This window comes from Anomalospiza imberbis, chromosome 10 (assembly GCF_031753505.1).
Source record: "Anomalospiza imberbis isolate Cuckoo-Finch-1a 21T00152 chromosome 10, ASM3175350v1, whole genome shotgun sequence".
In the NCBI taxonomy this organism is placed as follows: domain Eukaryota; kingdom Metazoa; phylum Chordata; class Aves; order Passeriformes; family Viduidae; genus Anomalospiza; species Anomalospiza imberbis.
In genome coordinates, this window is record NC_089690.1 from 7,615,593 (window position 1) to 7,636,537 (window position 20,945).

Here is a 20,945-nt window from a genome sequence, read left to right on the forward strand (position 1 = left end):
GAAATTATCAAAATTGTTGGATGGTCTGTAATTACAATTTTCTATCTTCATCAGGTGAATTGCATACTTTTTTTCTTCCTTTAGAGGATGCAGATGCTTTGCAAATGACTTCTGAAAAGGAGTTGTACAAAGAAATCAAGTTAATATCTTGGAAGTCTTGTGTGGATGTGATGCTGAGATGCTGGTGAAATTACATAGTTAAGGGTGTAGGATGAAGCACAAAAAGGCAAGATGTCCCAGAGTACGGTTCAACAATCTTTAATTTTTATTTCATTATTGAAGTGGTAAAGACAGTAACATGAACAAAAGAGAATGTGAGCTGTGCTGGTTCATACTGTTCTGATTTTATGGTGGTTGTCCTTGCTCTGATGTGCTAGAAATAGCTACAGAAAACAAGTAATATTTCTAATTGATTTCTAAGAATTGTGACACCAGCATTCTCTGGCAAATGTTTTTCTTCACATTTGGGAATGAATGAAAGGAGAACTTTGCAAATACTGTAGATCTGGGTCAAGATCTCCTGTAATTTTGTGGGGTAATTCTTTGTTTCTCTTGTGTGATTTAGAAGATAAAGGATTTGCCTTTGAATTCAGTATTTTTGCTTCAGATTTTGCATGTAAAATTTGCACATTCCTTTGCACATAAAATTTGATAACGTATGTTCTATGGATCATTGAATAATCTAAAAATCCCTTACAAAAATTGCTACTCTAAAAATTTTGGTGAACTATTTCTACACAAAGGGATATCTGTCTTGAAGCCTTTCTATGACTGACTCATAACCTGAACAGTATGAGTGACAGTGATATTGAATTGTAATCTCAAATTAATTTTACTTAAATTGAGTCAGATAGTTCATAATGGCTGCTTTCCTGGTGAAACTTGCTTAGGTTTTTTTTTGACTTGTTCTATTTTAAAGAATGGATAAGAATTACTTGCTAAATCAGATTTGCAACATATTAAGTGAAGAGAAATAACAAGTATTTACAGGAGAAGGAGTGATTTCTTTTTTCCTGAGGCCTGATTAATTTGCTATGGCATTGTCTTTTGATAGTTTTATTTTTCTTTCTTTTTTTAATATATTTTTCAAATTGCAAATTGGAGCAAATTGTTCTCTTCACTTGAGTTTTATATCCACCCTTCATTTTAAAGACTAAACTTATGTCTCTGTATATGGAACAGGTAATGCATTCAATTTTATAAAATATAGTGTTGAAAGATGCAAAATCACCTTAAAAAGTTGTTAAATTCAGCATTCATTTTGAGACTCATTTGCTCTCTTTGGTTCCATAGAGTGATAATGGAATTTCCTGATAGTCATTGCTTGTAGAAAAATATTTATTTTAAGATTTTTTTATTATTATTATCACTAGATCTTTTTTATACTCACTGGAATTGTTCCTGTGTGTTGTTATGATTTACCAGCAGAGAGCTTTGCTAGGTCTCGTGCAGTCAAACGTTGTAAAAAAGCCTGGTGAGGCTGGCAGCTGGGAGCATTGATGCCCACACAGTGTCTCTCTATCAGTGGCATCTGGATGTGGGCTTGGCCTCCTTCCGAGGCTGTTGGCTCACAGCACTGCTGCCTATTCAGATGTATCTGTACTAAAGCATAACAAATTTACATATGTTTTGCATAAAGCTTTCAAGCTATTGCTTCTATGTTTCAGGTTGCTACACTGGAGATTAATCAGAAAACAAAAGTCTTATACCTAGCAAACTATTATCCACAAAATGTATTCTCATCTCTCTGAATTTTTTTTATAAATGGGTTGCTTGGGACTTTTATATTTCTGGAGCAAGAATAGATGAAAATGGGGAATTGGATGACACACATTGGTAAAAAAATAGAAATAATTTTTTTCCTTAAGAGCACATTGGATGTTATTTCCACCTTCTTTTCATTATTTAAAGGACATATATTAGATTTATTTAAGCTATTATTCAATTGTTGGAGCTTGTGGAAATAGTACTCATGTTCTTTTCTCTCTAAGTTCCTCTGCTGTCCTTATTTAACTGTAAAAGAATGGTGGGGAAGTTCATGGGAAGTTATTTCATACAGGGAAGTCCTCAGGTGACATAAATGCCACCCTTTTACGAAATCCTTCTCCACAGTTTTCTGCATCTGAAAGAAGAGTTTGTGTAACAGTTCATGCCTAAAAGCAGGTTGGTAATCAGTTAGACCAAGGAATGAAAGCTTTCCTTTCTGCTGTTGTTAGAAATGGAATGGAAACAAAAAGTCCAGTTGGTTGTTATGGATGCACCACTGTGAGTCTGGGAGGAGAAGCAAAAATCCAGTTAAATGTCTTCAGGGTTTTCCATTAAAGATTCAAATGCCTGGAATATTCTTTGCTCTAGGAAAGGATATATATTATTATTTCTCTTCAGGAAATCATATAAGTAGTAATTTCTTTGCCTTTTACTCCTTTCCATGTCTCCTAATGTGCTACATGATACAGGTAAATCTTGGCAGGTAGGATATCTTTAATGACATTTATTTAATTACTTCTGGCTGTAACAAAAAGTTGTTCTGAGGAAAATGCTGAGCTTTATTTTTCTAACAGACCAAATACATAACATAGCTGAGCTGCCACATGGACAGAGTGATGTATTAGATATATCTGACCAACAATTAGCTTCTTTCCCATGCATGGGAAAAACTCTGAAATCATGACTTGTGATTTTTTTTTTCTTTTTTTTTTTTTTTTCTGACCCAGTGAAGACTTGGTAGAGGAAGACAATGTTGTTACAGCACGTTTAGAGTTTGAGGATGCCATTGGATTGCTGGCAAAATCTGCAGTTACTGGCTTCTCTGAGTCTGTGTTCATGTCTTTTTAGTTTCTAATACATGCCTTTTTGCACAAGAATATATATTTTACCTAATCAGTATATCTGTAACCATGCACAAAGATGAAAAATGTGGTTTATGCTATCCGAAGAGTATCCTGATATAGCTCTACTTGTATCTAGGAATTGATTAAATACTGCTGTGCTGAGCATAGAGCAATCACATGAATGGATAACTTTCATGCCCCACTGTAAAGGGAATTTTCTAAGTCTAAATTAATGAGAATGAAATTGTCCCTCAGAAGAAATTCATGCATCTTTGATGGTAAAATAAAAGAAATAATGATTTCCTGCAGCAGTCATGTATGTCATAACCACTGACATAAGAAACAAAACTGAGTTGACTTAGAATTACAGGCTTTGAAAATGTAGTTCCAAAAATGAATATACTTATACAATATTTTTTTTTTAAAATCTCTGTAGGCTAATATATTTGTATATTGAAGTTCCTTGAAAGGTTATTTGGGACTGTTGCCATGAGCTGGACGTGGAGCAAAGTATTTGTGACTATTCTAAATTTGTCCATGGCTGGGAACTCTGCAAGGTCATCTTGTCAAAACACCATTTTGAACTCTGAAATAAAGAGAAGAGAAACAAACATACTGGATTAAAACACACTTCCAGTGTTGTCAGATAATTACCAAAAAGAAAGTGTCTGTACTGGAAATATCAGTAACTGTAATGTGTGAGATTTGTTAAAACACACAAACTCGCTCTCCACTGACTGTCACTAATATTTATTCGTCCAGTGACTGTTAATCACACCAAGTTTACAGTCCCGTGTAGCACCTGTCACAGGTGTTGATCATTAATCAGCTATTACAGCAGTTTATTCTGCTGCTGACAACTTGCAATTTTCTACTGATTCAGCTAGTTTGTCAGGTGGGAATTATGGCATAGCACATGTGACAAAACACATCACACATTTCTCTCTCTCTCTCTCTCCTCTCTCTCCCCCCTTCTTTTTTTCCCTTTTTTTTTTTTTTTTTTTTAATTTTCAGGCTTCTCTCTCTTCCTCTCTCTCCCCCTTTTTAGACAAACAATATCTGGGAACTCAGAAGTAATAAGGCGGAATGTATAATTAATTACCCAGCTTGCTCTAATTAGGGATGAATAAGTTGTGTCCCTCTCATCATCACAAATGTGGTGATGGGTAATACCAGTTTATGCTGTATTAACTGCAAATATGCAATCCTTCTGAGAGCACTTTTGTTGATGAATTTGATGAATGTGACAATAATTAGCAGAGACAGATGAGAGCTAAATTACTACTGACAATGTAATGCTATCCCGCTCGAGGGTCTGAGAACGTGGCAGGCTAACATGGCAGGGACCAGGGCCTCATTTCTAATTAATAGTCGTCTTTTTTTTTTTTCCATTTTTTTTTCCGTCTCTTTTTTTTGCCAGTGGGAAAAAAAAAAAAAAGAGGAACGGTAATTGTTTTCGTCAAAGGCTGCAGGGAGTTATCAGGGTAATAAAGTTAATTAGCAGAACAAACATCCTTTCACTGCCTTACCAGATTGAGGAAAAGAGGGTAATTCAAACTGCAGAAAGATATGACTAGATGAGATGATAAGGAGAAAAATTTTACACAGGAGGCTAACAGAGAAGAATCAATTTTTTTCTTCATTTCTTTTGGCTTAGTCCAAGGAAAGGAATTATACATTCTCTTCTTTCAGCTCATGAAGTTGCTTATGTAGAAAACTTTATTGTTATGCTTTCTGCAATGGATGGGAAATGAAGTTAAGAAATATCATATTACATTGTTCCATTTCTTCAGGAGCTTCCAAATAGCAATTGTTTTGTTACATTATGTGCAATTTCCTTTTTATTAAAGTGACTTTTCCTAATATCCACAGCACTATATTGATCCCGTAATGTTCTTCAAAAAGAAAACTGTTTTTACTTCGTCTCCAGGTCTTCAATGGACCCATTGAGTGTGCCCATTGTATGGGGTTCTGAAGTAGCTAGCTTAGAGTTTGAATTAGTTGATGGATTTCTTTGAGCAGCATTTCTTTTGCCATCCTCTAGTGTAAGTATGAAAAGAAAGTCCTTGTTCCTGCCAGCGTTAATGCATGTGACCAGCTTTATGCATGAGTAGTCCTATTACATTTGCCTCCATTCACTTACTTGTACACATAGGCAGGGCCAAGGTCCAAAAGGAGAGAGCCTTTCAAAAGTAGTAACATTGAGGGATTTAGGTTACTTAGGATGGCAGATCTTATTCTCATATATTTTCAGTGATGTTACCATCTCTCTTGCAAGATTTTTGGCCTAACTCCATGATAAGGCTGACACTCTACTGTACTCTGTTTTCACATCCTATCTGTACACAGGGTCTTGCAAAAGTCCAGAAGGTTTTGTAAACCCAGAAGAACCTGTCAAAGTAAAAATGTTTTCACATTATGGGGTACTGGGAAAAATACTGGAGATACCAAATCAGGGTGTGCCAGCTGTTTTGAGATGTCTGACCACATTATAGGCTTTACCATCCAGGATGAACATGAGGTCAGTCAAGGCAGTCTCCTGTCCAAGGAGACAAAAACAATCTGCCTTGCATTTACTGCAAAAGAAAAATGGAAGGGTTAGTAGTGACTGAAGCCCAGCTAATTTCCTGTCAGTTTACACCCTGGGTTACCCACAGTGTTCTGTGCCCTTGGTTAAAGCTACTGCCTTGTCCTCTGGAGCCACCGAGACATCACCTCTGGTTGGTGTCCTCCTGGCTCAGGTGGCTCCATGGAGGGACTCTGGCCTGCAGGAAGCTGCATGGCTCTTCCTTCCAAAGAGGAGATTCTGGTGTCTTAGACCACACAACATTGAAACAGGGCCCCAGACTGAGAGGTGGCCCAGGGCTTTTATTCTGGTACATGTGATGGCCACAGTGCGTGCAATGCAATGAGAGCTCTGTATTTCCACTGCTGAGCAGCCTCTTCCTTCAACAAAGCTGAATGACCCAGAGATTAGGGAAACTCCTGGTGAAATTTAATTGAGTATTCCTGTGTGGCTGCATCTAAATTCCTTAGGCTGAACTTTGAAGTGTTCCATGAAATTTTCTTATAACTGAAAACTAAACTTCTACAATCAGTTCCTGTCTCTCCTATGCCACTTCCTGTCTCTCAGGCTGACCTGAGCCAACCTTTCCTCAATCATTACAGTCCTCGGCCTTCTACCTCTCTGTGCTCATTTCTCTCCTATTTTAACTTCCTTTTTTAATTCTGGCAGCTCCCCGGCAGTCACCTGTGCTATGTCAACAGTGTTGGCAAATGCAGTTATTGTCATCAGAAGAGCAAATCAGTTCCATTTTAAATCATATTGGTAACAATTCCTATATTTGTTAAAGAACTCCTAAAGAGGGGATAAAATACAGAAGAGATATTTGATGATGCTTTTTCATGGCTTGTTAAGCATGTGTTGGGCACTGCAAAGGGCTGCATATTTAAGTAGCTGCAAGACTGGAATACTGGGACTGTCAGAATGGATGAGGCAGCAAGCACGGAGCTGCTCAGGATCAGATGCTTTTTCACAGTCCTGTTCTTCATTTACAGTCCAGGCAGACAGAATTCCCCATCAGGAGATAAATGCAACAAGCTGTGAGCAAAGTATTACCAAACTATTAACAAAGAACTCTGCATTAATCTCCTTAAATAATTCCTCACTGTAAACATAATTAAATTATTTATATAAAGCTCTAGACTTATGTATTCCATATGTTTGCTTTCTGTCTTTAAACTCCAAATAGTCAGTGGAGAAAAATCTAGAACCCCAGTGGCCAGAGTAATTTATGGTGCCACAGCTTAAGGCTGACTTTGACATTATCTAAGCAATTTTAAATATTCTGTTTGCAGAAGACTTTCTGCTTCTGTCAGGGAGTTCTGTTACTGCGGGTACAATGCTAAATTAATTATTGAGAATAAATACTCAAATATTTATTGACTAGAATACTGTAGTGAGCATGTAGTGAGTATGTTCATTTTTAGCTTCTTCCTCAGCAGAGCTTCCTAGACACATCAGCACTTAACCTGAAGTCTCACCTGACTGTGTAAATCTACTTTTGAGGTCATCCAGCTGTCGTGCCTGTCTTTGAAACCCTCCACAGCTTTGTCCTATACCCCCCCCGAAGCCTTCTGTCCATGTGCTGAGCCCTGTATGACTGAGCCCTGTCCTTTTTACCTGTTGTTGCCCAATCAAACCCAGCTTTCCCTCTACAGCCCCGTTATCAGCTTCTCCTGTGCAGAGCACAGTTTCTCCTCCCCAGTCTCTACATGCAATACTATTTTCCTGACACCATGTGAAAGGTCCCTTCCTCCACTGCACTGGTGCTTCTTCCTTCGGAGATTAGAGAAAACAGAAGGAATATGGGTTTAATGTAACATGATTATCCAAATAGTCAGCCACCACCTCAGCCACTCAGTGTATACTGTCTCTTTCTTTTCAATATTCCCACATCTTTCCATTACAATGACCTGGAGAAAGGAACCGTGTGCTTTTCTTACTGAAAGGTGCCCAGAGAGCGCCGCTGTGTGAGCCAGCAGGTCAGCAACAACTGAGAGAATATTTTAGCTCAGTAGAATTTTTCATTTGAGAGTGGGAAAATGCCCTGTTATTTCATTCCTGTTTTGCTTTTCTGGCTCCTACACTTGACACTAACTGATTTTCTGCATGAAAAGGGATAAAAGAAACCATCCTGTCTAAATCAGCTTGGTATTATGGAGTTCAGTGGTTACTATAGCTGTACCTTTTTCACCTGGCACATGAAGGGAGTATCTTATCATATTTATTGATCAGGGTGCTTTGTAGCCATGGATGAACTGAGCTTTCATTTTTAAAATCAGGTGTATATTTAAAATATGAGGAAGTTGTAAGTGCCTCAAAATGTAATAATCCATTATTTTTCAGTAGAGTCTTTAATTACAAAAGAGGCTTTAGAAATTAGTTAAATGTACTTTAATTGTGAACCTTACCTTTATTAGTGGTTTTGGAGGTATATTTACCACCACTAAAATTCTGTTTGGTGGATTTTTGACTGCTCACTCCAGTGAATTGGGTTTGTCCACAGGGTGTAGAGGATTGCTGTGAATCCTAACTCAGAGGAACATAAGATTGTAGTCAAACAAACCTGAAGAACTCAAATATATTTTTAGTGATAACATTATTTAAATGTTCTTTTGTTCAATGGAGGTTTTGCAGTGCTCTCCAAGGAAATTGTGATGCTGCCTAAAATCGTTTAAAATTGCATGCAAACAAATATTTGTACACAAGGTGGTGGTGTTAGCAACCAGCTTCTTTTTGTTGACAGCCCACAATAAATAACAACATATTGTTTAGGCTCTGAGCTACCTTCAGCTAACTTTGGACACTTGTACAAGGACAGATCTGATATATCAGCAAAGAAACTGTGTATTGGTCTCAAGGTAACAATGAAAAAAATAAGTGTGGAGCTTAAAATGTCTTCATATCTTACAGGGTTTCTCATTTTCTTATGACATAATTGCACCATGAGAATCATATAAAACTTCAAATAAAATGATGGTAAAAGCCACACGTATCAGAAAAGGTAGCTAGTGCAACCTTTTATTAAAGACATCTTTCATATTTTAAATATTTCTCATTCTACTACTAACTGGTTTAAAAATAGCAGCAGTTAAGGCTGGCTGGGAAGAAAGGAAAGTCTCTTTTTAAACAGACATAGGACAAGGATAGAGCTAAAACCAAGGAAAGGGGTAATAAATAATGACAACAGATGTTTGTAAACCTTTTGCTCCTGTGTTCACTGTTTCCATGTGTTTTCTTGTCTTGATGTGCTGTCAGCCTCCTCTCACCTGGGACTGGTGATATCTTATCAAAGCCTAAGCAGTTCCTCTTCACAACAGGCAGATAATAGTGCCTTTCAATTTATCATACGAGAAGTCTAAAAGAACCATGGGAACGATTGGTCAGGTGACAGTTTGATGGACATTTTGACAGCCCTTAGAGCATCATGGGAAATGGTTGTCACCTGATTTTTCAGAGCAACTGGGGAGATAACCTTCAGCATGACAGGAAAAACAAAATTCTGAATATTTGTGTAGGGTTTGCTAACAGCCGTAATGCTCACTTAAGTGATAGTGGGTATGAATTTAGATTATTTGAAATGGAGTTATCTGAGCTGGGATCTGTTTAGCCTGTAAATGTTTTTGACATCTTTAGTTGCTTTTCAACACTTTTACTGAATGTAATTCTTCAAACAGAGGTAATGTAAGGAGTGCAGATGGATTATTTGGTTTGTACTTGGCCGGACTCTCTGCAGAACACATGTATTGTCTCCTAAATGAAATTGGAAGAACAGATCTCCTAAAATTTTTTTTCATCTTGCTTTGTACCTTATTGTCCTGACTACCCAAAAATTATTCCTTGCTCACTATGAAATACACTCTATTAGTGTGAACCAGGCAGATGTTTGCACCTGGAATCGCCCTCATAAAGGCCACTTCTGTGGGCTTCTGCTGAGATTCACAAAGAGGTCAAATACTGACCTGATAAACACCACATCCTACTCTTAGGTGAAGACTAAGACTTCTGAAAATGCTGGCATTGCTGCCATCCCCATTTTAATGCTGTGGGTAAATTCAAGATGCAGTGTTCTTGGTAGTGTAGTTCTGGTACTTCCCAGAAACACTGAAAATAAAAAAACAGATCTTAAAAAACAAGATCACAACTGTTTTGAAGGAGAAACTGGGTGGCAAAAATGGTTAAGCATTTGTTCTTTAGCTCCCAAACCTGGATACCTGTTGCCTGTGTGATGCATTAAATCAGTGTAGAGATCTCACCTCCAAGAGGAGCAGAGGAAGGTGTGAGGGGTGGAAAAAGCCCTGCAATTAAACTTATCAGTGCAATCAGGAGGACATGCACTGGAAAACATTCCTGTCCTCAGTTTGAAACTTCACAGCAAATTGAGCAAGCCATTAAAGCTTCTCAGCTTTTTCTGTTTCTGATTCTTCCTTTATCAGTCTAACCAAGATGCCATCCCATCCTCTCACTACTTCTGTATCAGTGATGCCCACACCACCTTCAACCAATCTTGTGTTTGCAATCTTGTGTTTTCCTGCAGTCAATATCTTTTGGTTTTGAGGTTCTGAGCTCTTCTTGCTCTTTTTTTTCTCCTGTTTTTTATCTCCATTTTCTCTGTTGCATGTTAAATGAAAAACACAACTCCTGACTGCAGAACCCTGTTCTATTAAATTTTTAGCTAACATCATATCCCACCCTCTTTCCACTTCAGAATCCCTCTTTTGAAACGTGCTTCAATGCTTTCTGTAATGAAGTTTGTAAACCACATATTTCTTTTACATGAAGTTGTAGTGGCAATACTGTTATTCTCTCTCCCCTGCTGAGGGACAAACTGTATAGACACACATTTATGATCACTGGCTGTACAGAATAACACATAAATTAAGTAAATAAGAAGGCCCTTTTTTCAGCGTTAAATTGATAGTCTCTCCTTCTTGTCTTTCCAGAGACAAATGGAAAGACATTTCCAAATGTCAAATTTTAATGTATTGTTAAAAGTTTTAACAAACTGCAGACACTGTCAGAGTTCTGCTGTCAGAAATTTCAACATTTCATTGCAAGCATATTTAGTTTTTATGCCATTGTATAGAATATATTCTTATTTATTTTATCATTAAAACAATGTTGCCCGTATAATTTTGCATATTTTCTATCATAACTATGCATATTATAACTGTCAGTAACATTTATGTATTCCATGATCTGAAGCCTGTTGATTTGTGGAATTGCAGTTTAAAAATAATAATAATTTGGAATGTGACTGTGTGCAAGCATGCACAATATGTCTCCACACACGTGCCCCTCTAGGCTGACTGCATATCAGCAGGGCAAGGTGCGAGTTAATTGCAGGCTGGTTGTGCCTCTGGATGTCCACAGCACTCAAGGACACAGTGGCTTTGGGCAGGCCATGGCAGATGGTGTGTTTGGATGTGGGTTTTTCCAGATGAAGGTAGAGAAATCTCTCTTTAGGCTTTCACAGCTTGCCATGTAAATACTATTGTTCTGGTCAGCTCTGATTTATATCCAAGGCTATGGTAAGATAAAAAAGGGCCCTTACCCTTCTGTCACAAACTCCTCTTTGTTGAAGTTTCTTTTGTCAAGTAGCTCATACTCTGACTCATCTTTTTCAATACTGTGCTTAGTTTCAGAACTCAGTATTGTTTCACTCAAAATATACTTTAATTGCAAACTTAGTGTTTCCTGAGTAAAATTTGCAAGTTTACTATCTGTTTTAGATTTAGTATTGTAATAGATTTTATATCATTTTTGCACAGTGAAACTGAAAGAATCATCTATGTTAAGCTTTTCTACATTGTTTTTTAAATAATGGTAAAATCTCCTACTGTAAATGAGTTTAACAAAATATTTCTGAGTGTATCCACTGCTTCTACAGAATGCAAGTTGCAAGTGAAGGTTTTTCTCCCTGTATTTTTGCAAGCAAACAATGTGGTTGTCAGAGAACCTAATCAGTATTTGAGCTGACAAACAACCAAACAAAAAAGGTATTTAGCAGGGCCTCTGATTTCCCTAATGACAGAATATACCCATCAAGGAAACTCAGTAGCAGCTGCTCCATTGTGTTAAAGATTTGAAGATGTCTTCGTTTTGAAAAGTTTGGAGGGTTTTCTTTACTTTCACCAGAGAATATGTAAAGAGGCATTTTTATTTCTTTTTGGTGTGGGAAGACAGAAATCAGCTGATTAACCAACTTAATACTTCTTTCTGTGGCTGTGTAGTGGGTTCTTCAGTTTTCAGACTAAATCTTGTGTGTCAGTTGTGATCAGATAATTGCTGATAACAAATACAACTCGCTCACTGGGCCCTCACATAACATCCATCTGGAAAAACACCAACCTGCACCACATGGAAAAGAGGAGCATCTTCATCTGCTTCTGGATGACTGTTATCTTACACTCTTAACTCACATCCTCTTTGAATATTAATTATTTTATTCTAACTGCTTTTTAAATTTAAGTTCATAGCATCCATTGCCATAGTGTGATGAGGCTTCCAGAGAGTTCTAATGAAATAAGTACAGTATTTGCATGGTTGGGTGAACATTTAGATCTGTTTATCCCTTGAGGTGGAAGGAAAATTGATCTCATGCTAAACAAGATAGGTATTGATAAGAACACTGATATTGAGTCCTGCTGAAATCAATGTTTTCTCATAACTGATTACAGAATTCTTGGAGTAACATCAAAAGGAATTCAGGAATAAAAGTGTGAAGACTTGAATCATCTGGGTAAAGAGAAAGAGTGAATTGTAAAATCAGAGTGAATGACTTAAACAAGAGAGGGAATCCAGGATAAGCCAAATGTAGTCAATAAAACTGCAGCAGGGGAAGCAGGAGTGATAAGGAGAATGAAATAACAGACGAGAATGGTTTCAGTGAAGAGCAGCTGTGTTGGAAGCAATAAGAATAGAAATCCCAGGCAAAATCTGGTAGTTTGACTGGGGCAGAAGAACATTCCTCTGTCACAGCCTTCATCCTAGAATTTTATACAGTATTCTAATTGTCTTGTTTTTACTGCTTCCATGTATTATGGAGACATGAACAGAGCCTTGAGAGGCCCTTTTATGCCTATTTCAAATTGGCAGAAGTATCTCATATCCAGGAGAATCAGAGTCTTCAGAGAAATCTGGGGGGATGATGCCTGCAATGGCAGCAGAGCAGCACTTTAACCAGAAAGTGAAAGACAGTAGGGTTTCTGTGTTACATCACTGAGTCACAAGGTACAGTTTTCAGATTGTGAAATTCATAATTCATTGGCAGAATTAAATATCTTATATTCAGCTGGTGATGGCGGCTTGCTGTACTCTGAATTTCTCTGGAATGAAAGGGTGGATTCTTAGTTATAATCTGTGCAGCCGGGATGTCTGCAGCATTGGTGGCACTTATGAATATTTGGAGGAGAACTGGGAGTGCTGTTCACCAAACAAGGTACTTGACCACTTAGTTGTAAGTGCTGACGATTCCTTATGACACTTTCACTCGTCAAGAAGAATGTAAGTAGGATTCATGCATCTGGATGTGTAGCGTTTAGAATATTTCACACTTTGTGAGTGTTCTGGGCTTTAGAGAGAAGAAAAGAAGCAGCATTTGTTTGCTGGCATAGGATGCATCTTCACAAGAGGAGCTTTGCGAGTGTATGTGTCTACCTGTTCTTTTTTGAAGTACTTCACCGCTGCTTATCAGCGTTTGGTGTTTCGCTGGTGACCTGCAGGCACTTAGCTCCTCGATGAAGCATTGTCTACCACAGACAGCTCAAAGGACTCAAATTCATAGTTTCAGTAAGAGTTCAGCTATGAAACAATAAGGCTCAGGCACAGACATGTCAAAGCAGGTGGCTTCCTCACCATTTCACTCTTCCTGAATTCCTATTGTTGCTCTCAATGCCCCTGCTTCTCTCTCTTCATCTGGCATATATTCCAAGGAAGCAATCTATACAGGTGTATGTATTTATTACACAGGTATACAAGTCCCCTAGAGAGTTGTTATTAAAAAAATTTAGTATTTATGATAGGAATCCTCAGGACTGGATTGAGTTCACAAGTCTGCTTGAGTGATAGAAAATTCAGAGTGATCGTAATGAGGTCATCGTTTCCCCAAAGTAGTGTCTACATTGTCAAGTCTTGTTTGTTTACATTTGTTTACATCTTTATGTCATAAAGTTAGGGTCAACATTTAAATGAATCTACAGGTCCACCCACATCTGCTTTTTCAAATCTGAGCAAAATGGTTGAAGTAACACATTTGGGAAGTTTTACAGCTTTTGCTTTATTGACATCAGCAAGAAAGTGTGAGTTCATTTATGAAGTCATTATTGTACCCTGAAGTGGATACAAAATCTATTTCAACTTATTTCTAGAATGCTGAATCTAAATTAATTTGTCTTAATTGAGACACTTTTTTGCATTTGATATTTGAAGATAGGATTAATTCACAGCCATCTGTTATCTTATCTTGCCTTGGTTAATGATAGGCCCAGCAGTTTGGGGAAATGAAATGAACGGGCACAGGGGTCATTGTCATTATCTGGATCATTTCACGTGATGCAAATTAAATCAGGTACATCACGGCAGCTAAAACTGCATGTAGTTCATTTAGTGAAGGCTCTCACGTTGATCAGTTTTGATTTTAGCTCAAAAAGCTCATGTTTCTGTCTTCAAGGCACTCTCTTTGGTACAAGTCATGTGCAGAGAGTAGACAGGAGGTGTGGTAGCTACTTCCTTTTTTCCCTTCTTGATTCTTTAGACCGTTCTTGCACGCCTGGGGTTTGGTAGGAAAAGAAGCATATGGGTCGTGGGTGTTCTGAAGGGAAGCACCATTCCCCAGCTACACAGTTATTGTTATGAGCTGCTATTGTGCAACCTGTTCACATTTATAACTGGAATTGATATCCAGGAAGGTGATTTAATTTTGAAAAAGGAGCAGGAGTGCTCGAAGCACAGCAACATAGGGATGACACTAAGGATGTTAAATATATTGAGTTCAGAAACTGACAATTACAATGCAAATTTCACTTGTGAACCTGCAAACACTCCAGCTACCCTGAGCTGTTTATTTTCCATTTATTGTCATCTTTAGAGGCATGTCTCACTTGTTTGGCCTCTAATCTATAGATTTTCTTACCAAAAAAACTTAACATAAGATTTTGACTTTCAGCACCTTGGTGATGAAAACAAATGCCAGAGCCAGCACAAAGCACTGCCAGAGCTGATAAATACACTTGAACTGTGATGAAAATTGGGCTCTGACATGATTCTGGCACAGGCAGGAACTTTCAAACAATGCTGCTGTTATTATTTGCTCATGAGGAGAAGCTTTTTCTATAAGACTAAATCACTTATCTGACATTTAATTAAAATTTTAGTGCTTTTCAGGTTAAAACCTTCTCTACTTAACAGAAATGGGGACTGAGAAGAGAAGTGACTTGATCAGTGCCCTGCAGTGAGTGTTCAGCTGTTCTTGGACTTGTATGCAGGAATCCTGCTTTCCAGTCTCATCTGGTTCATATCTTCCACCTCAGACCAAGTGCAGCTATAGCAGTTCCACCAGAATTATCCCTGATTTGCACCTGTGTTTTCCAGGATCAGCTCTAGTTGTGGATGTTTCATTAGTGTGTTCATATTTTATTGCCTTTCTCTGCAAACAGCCTGTGCAAGTCTTTTAATGTTCTCTTTCCTTGACTAAATAGTTTAAGGCTACACCAAATTTATTAATATTATTATTATTATTGTTGCTTTGCTAATGCACTGTCTTGTGTATTTGGTAGTAAGCAGTTTCCCATCTGTGGCTGAATGATAGAAGCTAAAGCTGATATGGATTTTCTATTTTCCATCACTCCATATCATTTGTAAACTCTTTAGTTCAGAAAAAGATCTGCTTTAAATAAATAAATGTATCCTGACTAATCCTCTTTGAATAAGTGGAAAGCATTTAATCCCATGATTCTGTAAATCCAGGGTAGCTGTCAAATTGTGTGTTCATTTTTCTGCATTATCTAAATCGGTTTGTATCAGATCTTTCATTGACAACAACAGTTTGTTATATGGATTAAACACCTCTCGTGCTCTATAACCTTTCATTTAAGAGTCATTTGCATCCCTTTTTTTGGCTGTTATTTCAATCATCTGTATTTTAACAGTTCTTTAGGAATATTTGCTGCTAAATATTCACACTGCTTTTAAAACTGCCTTTTTTTTCAAATTCCTAACACTTCTTCGAGATCTGAAATTCAAACTATATTTGTTTGTGTCACCAAGAGGCTGAATTCATTTATCAGTTTTCAATTTAAGAAAATAAAAATAGATGACTAGTGAACTTGGTTTCAAAATTTTAAAAAGTGGTTCATTAATTGAACAGCAGCTGGAGGGAAAAACTAATCAGCTCATTTCAACTGCACTAGCTCATTATCATTTTGTCTGATGAAATCTTTGGTGGCTGGTTTCATGGGAAATGGGTCCTTCATACAGTCGCCCCTGAACTGTCTGGAAAAAGGTCACTTGTCCCCATACAGTAATTAAAACTCATGTCAGGAAATGCACTTCCATTTTTTAATTGCTAGGAATAGAAGCCCTCTTGTGGTTTTTTGACATGAAGGAAATGTTTGGGCTCTTCCTGTTCCTCAGAAGAATTTCAATGGTTTGTGCTGACGGGTAGTGATTTCTGAAAACAGAGTAAATATGACACAAAATTTCATGTCCAAGTAGCTCTAACATTTCTTTCCACTGGTAAATCTCTTAGCAGTGCCCACAGGGATATAAAGAATTGCATCTCAATTTTAGTTTGCACTATCCTGAGTTGGGCATGACTTTAATTGGAATGACAGAAGTTTTGGAGATGGAATAGAATAGAATTTAGGGGTCTATGTTACCTCTTGAACTTTTTAGTGCTAACACCATTGCTGTAGGACAGACCTTCTTTTTAAATATGTTTCCCAATAAATTAATGTGGATTCATAAATGTAAAGAAAAGATGGAAAGCGAAGACTGCCAGATTCTCATTCTTGTTTGACCTGGGGCAAACTTTTGCCTCAGTTTGAGATGGTTAAAATTAAACTTTCCTCTGGGTGTTGTGTTAAACTTATTTTTTGGAAAATGCTTTGAAACAGCTGCATGAAATGTATGAGAGAAATGTATAACTCTAATAGCCATCATTTAAGTATTGGATTTGTAATGATTTTACCAGTGATGAACATTGCAGTAGAGTAACAGAATTATAACTTGTAGAAATTAATGTAAGCTTTTTAATAATAAAATATCCAAGCATACTTTTAAATATTTCTACTAAATTAAGAAAAATCTTATTATTCAACTGTAGCTTTTGCCACTTAATAACAGTATAATTACAAACAGAAAAGTCCATTTTTTCATTATCTTATATACTAAATAAGTTTATAAAATAAGATCTAAGTAAGTGATTGGTTTCATTGTTTCTCAAGTCTGTTACATATTTGTGCAGTTCTTCTCATTGAAACTGTGCACACCAGCATAGCATTATTTAGGTCATGGATAACTGATAGAAATTCAAAACCCCCAACACACTACTTAGACATGCTACTTAGCCAGGTACTCATTTTTGTGAGTTAAATTCATTGTGCATCTGCTGCAAAGTAATTGAGGAAAGACTTACTATGGATTTTGTAATTAAAAAATGCAAGCACTGACAGTACTGAAAACCAAATATTTTGTTTGCACTTCCACACTGGGACACACTTTCAATAAGGAAACTAAGACTGGCTGTAAAACTAAATTCTGGTTAAGTTTATTTAACTCCAGTTAGGATTTGAAAATAATTTTTTAAATTTTTTCACAATAAATACTTTATTTCTTCCAAAAGAAAATCTGTGTTTAGACTAAAAGCATTGCTTGCAAGTGAATAACTTTCTTCAGGAAAATTTAATGCAATTCCTTTCTAACTTCACTTTTACACTGGGTGTGGTGGAATATCTGGGTATCTGCTTACATAACCATACTGTTTACATGTCTTCTGTACATGAAAGTTGGTGGTAAAGCCAGCACAAGGTGAAAAACATGGGAAAGTCCCTTATGGTTCTCAAAAACGGGAATTTAAATTTAATAACAAAATGAAATTTTCACAGTAACTTTTACTTTTGCCTTGTCCAATGGGGTGCATTTTCTAGTTTCTCTCTGCCACCATGAGGGCAAAAATTTACTTTCCCTGGGCAAGTTGCTAACTTAACCTTACCAAAGAGCTGAAAAGTTGGCAGGATTTGGTGTCCTTCATAAATACATGCTAAAAGTTGAGCTGCATCAGTAGCATGGTTAAATCAAAGCCTCTGGTGAAGGTTTTCATCTGGATTCTCAGTGCTTGAGAGGAAAATAAAGACTCTTAAATCTTCTGTTGGAAGCATCTCACAGGAAGAATGAGATGGTTTATCCTGTGCAAACAATCCCCATTAACTCAGCCCCAAATCCAGGCAGTACATACTGTTTGCACTGGAGATACCATCTCCTGCACGGTAAATACAAACTGAGCAGCACTCACGGAACACAGCATTTGGGAACTATTTAAGTCTCTATGTACACACAGATATGTTTGCCTGATATAATGTGGGGTTTAGCCTCTTGTGCTGCTTAGCCAGATTTACCAGGTTAGAGAGGCATTTTCACAGACATTTGGTAATGAATGACCCGCTATGGTTTTGAAGATATGTGATCTTCTCCTACAAACAAATAACTATGAGATGTGTGTGTTCACCACAGCAAGAAAATTGTAATTTAGCTGTGTGAAGATGAACTAGAACTCAAGGGTGTTGCACAATAAATCTTTACCTTTATAGTAAATAAATTGTCATGTGTAGTATGAGTTTAAGTAATTTGATGCCATTGATGCACAGTTTCACTGTTGTCCTTCTTTGCAGTGAAGTACCTTTTCCACCATCCTTCTTAAAACTCTAATTTGTGTCTGCCTCTCTATTGCAGATCTGGAGCTATGTCTGGTTTACTTTAATTGTGCTCTTCAAAAAGCAGCTTTGTGCTTTGAGCTTTTTCTAATAATTGTATTTTGTACTAATGCTGCTGATATGAAAAACAAGCTTGAAAAGAGTATATAGTAATATATAAGTAAACAAGAGTTTTTCAGTGACTTTCTTGGCATAGTATGTCAGGGAGTTTAATGTGAATTTAGTTCTCCCCTAGTAATTACCTTAATGGTGGATAATTCCTGGCTGGGAAAGCCACATTAGAATCGGTTTCATACTTTGATACAAGCAAGTTTTATGGGTATGATTACTAAATAGTGAAAAAATCTTATTTCAAAACCTTCAAGAAAGTCTCATATCCCATGGCACTGTTTCTGCAACTAAAAGCCATTGGAATTGATCCCTTTTGCACACAGTAATGTGGCTAACCTAGTAAATTTTTTTAATTGCAAATTCAGTGAAAATTAGAAGGTATATTCAAATACTGTGCTTTTCCCTATGTACTGCATTAGTTAAATATAACTTTTTCAAAATTTCAGAATGTATTTAGCACATGTGTTATGTATTTTTTACTGTTGCCTTGGAAGCCCTTAGTAACAAATTGGTAATGGTCACAGGAGGAGTAAAGTGGCTTAAAGTGTTCTGTTTATTCAGTAAATATGGATGAATTCAGTAAAGATTTCTGAAAATACTGTAAACTTCTTTGAAGTTTTTATTTTTGCTACCCATGGTTTAAAACACTTATTCTCTCTTAAATGCATGCCAAATTTCCAGAGTGAGGTGGCCGTAATGGCTATTCATAAAGAGTACGGCATCTTCTATATCAAATGCCATCATGAGTCACTCCACCAATGGACACCTCTTTATTTCAAACAAGAGAGGTGTTCATTTAAATGCTGCTGAGGCCACCTGAAGGGAAACATCTGATGAAGTTATGTACGTGTGCCCAAAATCTGTGTTCTCATGGAATTTCAGAGCAGGCTAAACACTAACTTTTGTGTGTTTAGATCTGTGCAATATTCTAGTTTTGCTTTCACATGGCTGTGTTTTTCAGTAAGATGTTTTCAGCGTTGCATTCACCCAGAGCATCAGAGCAGTTGGTGTGACTGACGCTCCCAGTTTCAGCTTTGTGTTGTTGGCACCCATTCCTGGGGACTGGCCCTGAATGTGGCTCTGCAGCACAGACCCCCAGGTGTGGCTTTTCCCAGTGCCACCACAGGCCCGTGGTGCCATGGAACACCTGCACTCTGGATCTGTGGCGTAGAAATGACAGTGGCAAGCAGGGAGCAGTGGCTCAGTGTTGTCTGGCAGCTCGATGAGGGGCTCCACTGGATAGAACCACCTGGAAGGGAATGGCAGCTTTGTCCCAGGGAAGATGCTTAGGAAAGATCTCTGGGCTTAAGTTGCATCCCTGTTTTTCACTAATCCATTTGCTTTGCTGGGGATTTGTGCTAATGATACCTTCTTTCTTCCCCTGTTTCTAAGCTCGTGGCAGTGAGCAGCCCAGGACACTGCCCGGCCATGGCAGCAGCCCTGTGGGAGTTGTGCCAGTTAAACTCGGCACGGGGACTGCCCAGGGTCTGGGCTGAATTCCCAAGGAAAACCTGCGATATAAATGATTTCATGGATGCAAAAGACACATTCCCCAACTACCACACATGCCTGGTTAAGTAGTTAACTGCGAGTTTTAAGGATGTTTACGTGCCCAATGCTCTCCAAATTTAAGCGTTGCTCTACTTTTTATTTGCAGCCTTTGGTGGCCAAATCCATCCCACACAACCATCAAATGCATGTTTTGCATTGGCAAATTGGCATTTTTGTGAAATTCTTCCAGTGGTGATAAACAGGAAAGATACACTCCATAAATCAGCTTCCAGTAGCTTCACCAAGCACTGAGTTGAATTAATGTCTCTCACTCTTGTCAGTTTAGTTTCCCACAACAAATCAGAAACTGTGCTTTTTTAATTGGAAATTTCTACATCCAGTCCTTAGATTTTGTACAAGTAAAATTTTGCCAAAGCAGAGGAAGAATGTAAATTTCTATATTTTAAATAAAAATTCATCATTATTGTGATGACAGATGAATGCCCTACACTCTCTCCAAAATGCTAATAGTTAAACAAGCTGGAAGTAAAAAGAAAAATATATATAATTTATAATTGCTTTCCTGGGGAGGGGAGGAAGAACAGCAAGATTTAGAATTAAAGAAAACATTCAATTTTTATCAGGTATCATAATCATGAAAAATTGATATTTTATGGAGAAAAATCCTCATGCTAAGTTTAGTTGGGACTTAAATTTTGCTTGATATTTATGTGGGATTTTTACCTTCCCATATACTTTTTCATTTTTTTATTTTAAATTACATTAAAAGAATCTAAGCTTCTACATTAAAATAAAATTCATAATTAATAATCTAAATAAATATTTTGTTTTCAATTCTGAGAATTACAGTCTGATCATCTCCTTTAATGAATTAGAACCCTTTGAGGATGGAGCTTGTCATTAACACACATCATCAGCTGATGCATTTTAATAATACATAGAGTTGGAAAAGAGAGGAAGTGTGAGCTACTGAAGCTTGCAAAACCAATCCCCTAAAGC

At 37.3% G+C, this 20,945-nt stretch overlaps 1 long non-coding RNA gene across 4 annotated transcripts; it reads right to left on the minus strand.

The window, feature by feature from the left end:
* Positions 1–2,436: 2,436 nt before the first annotated feature.
* Positions 2,437–8,913, minus strand: LOC137479795 (uncharacterized). Of its 4 annotated transcripts, XR_011002515.1 has the most exons (4): positions 8,597–8,830; positions 7,806–7,960; positions 4,361–5,222; positions 2,437–3,417 (listed from the first exon to the last, which is right to left on the minus strand). It is a non-coding gene; the product is annotated as an uncharacterized lncRNA (long non-coding RNA). The 4 variants fall into 4 exon arrangements; XR_011002516.1 differs by lacking the exon at positions 4,361–5,222 and having other exon boundaries at positions 8,597–8,823; XR_011002514.1 differs by lacking the exons at positions 2,437–3,417; positions 4,361–5,222 and adding an exon at positions 5,229–5,407 and having other exon boundaries at positions 8,597–8,823.
* Between the last annotated feature and the right edge of the window lie 12,032 nt (positions 8,914–20,945).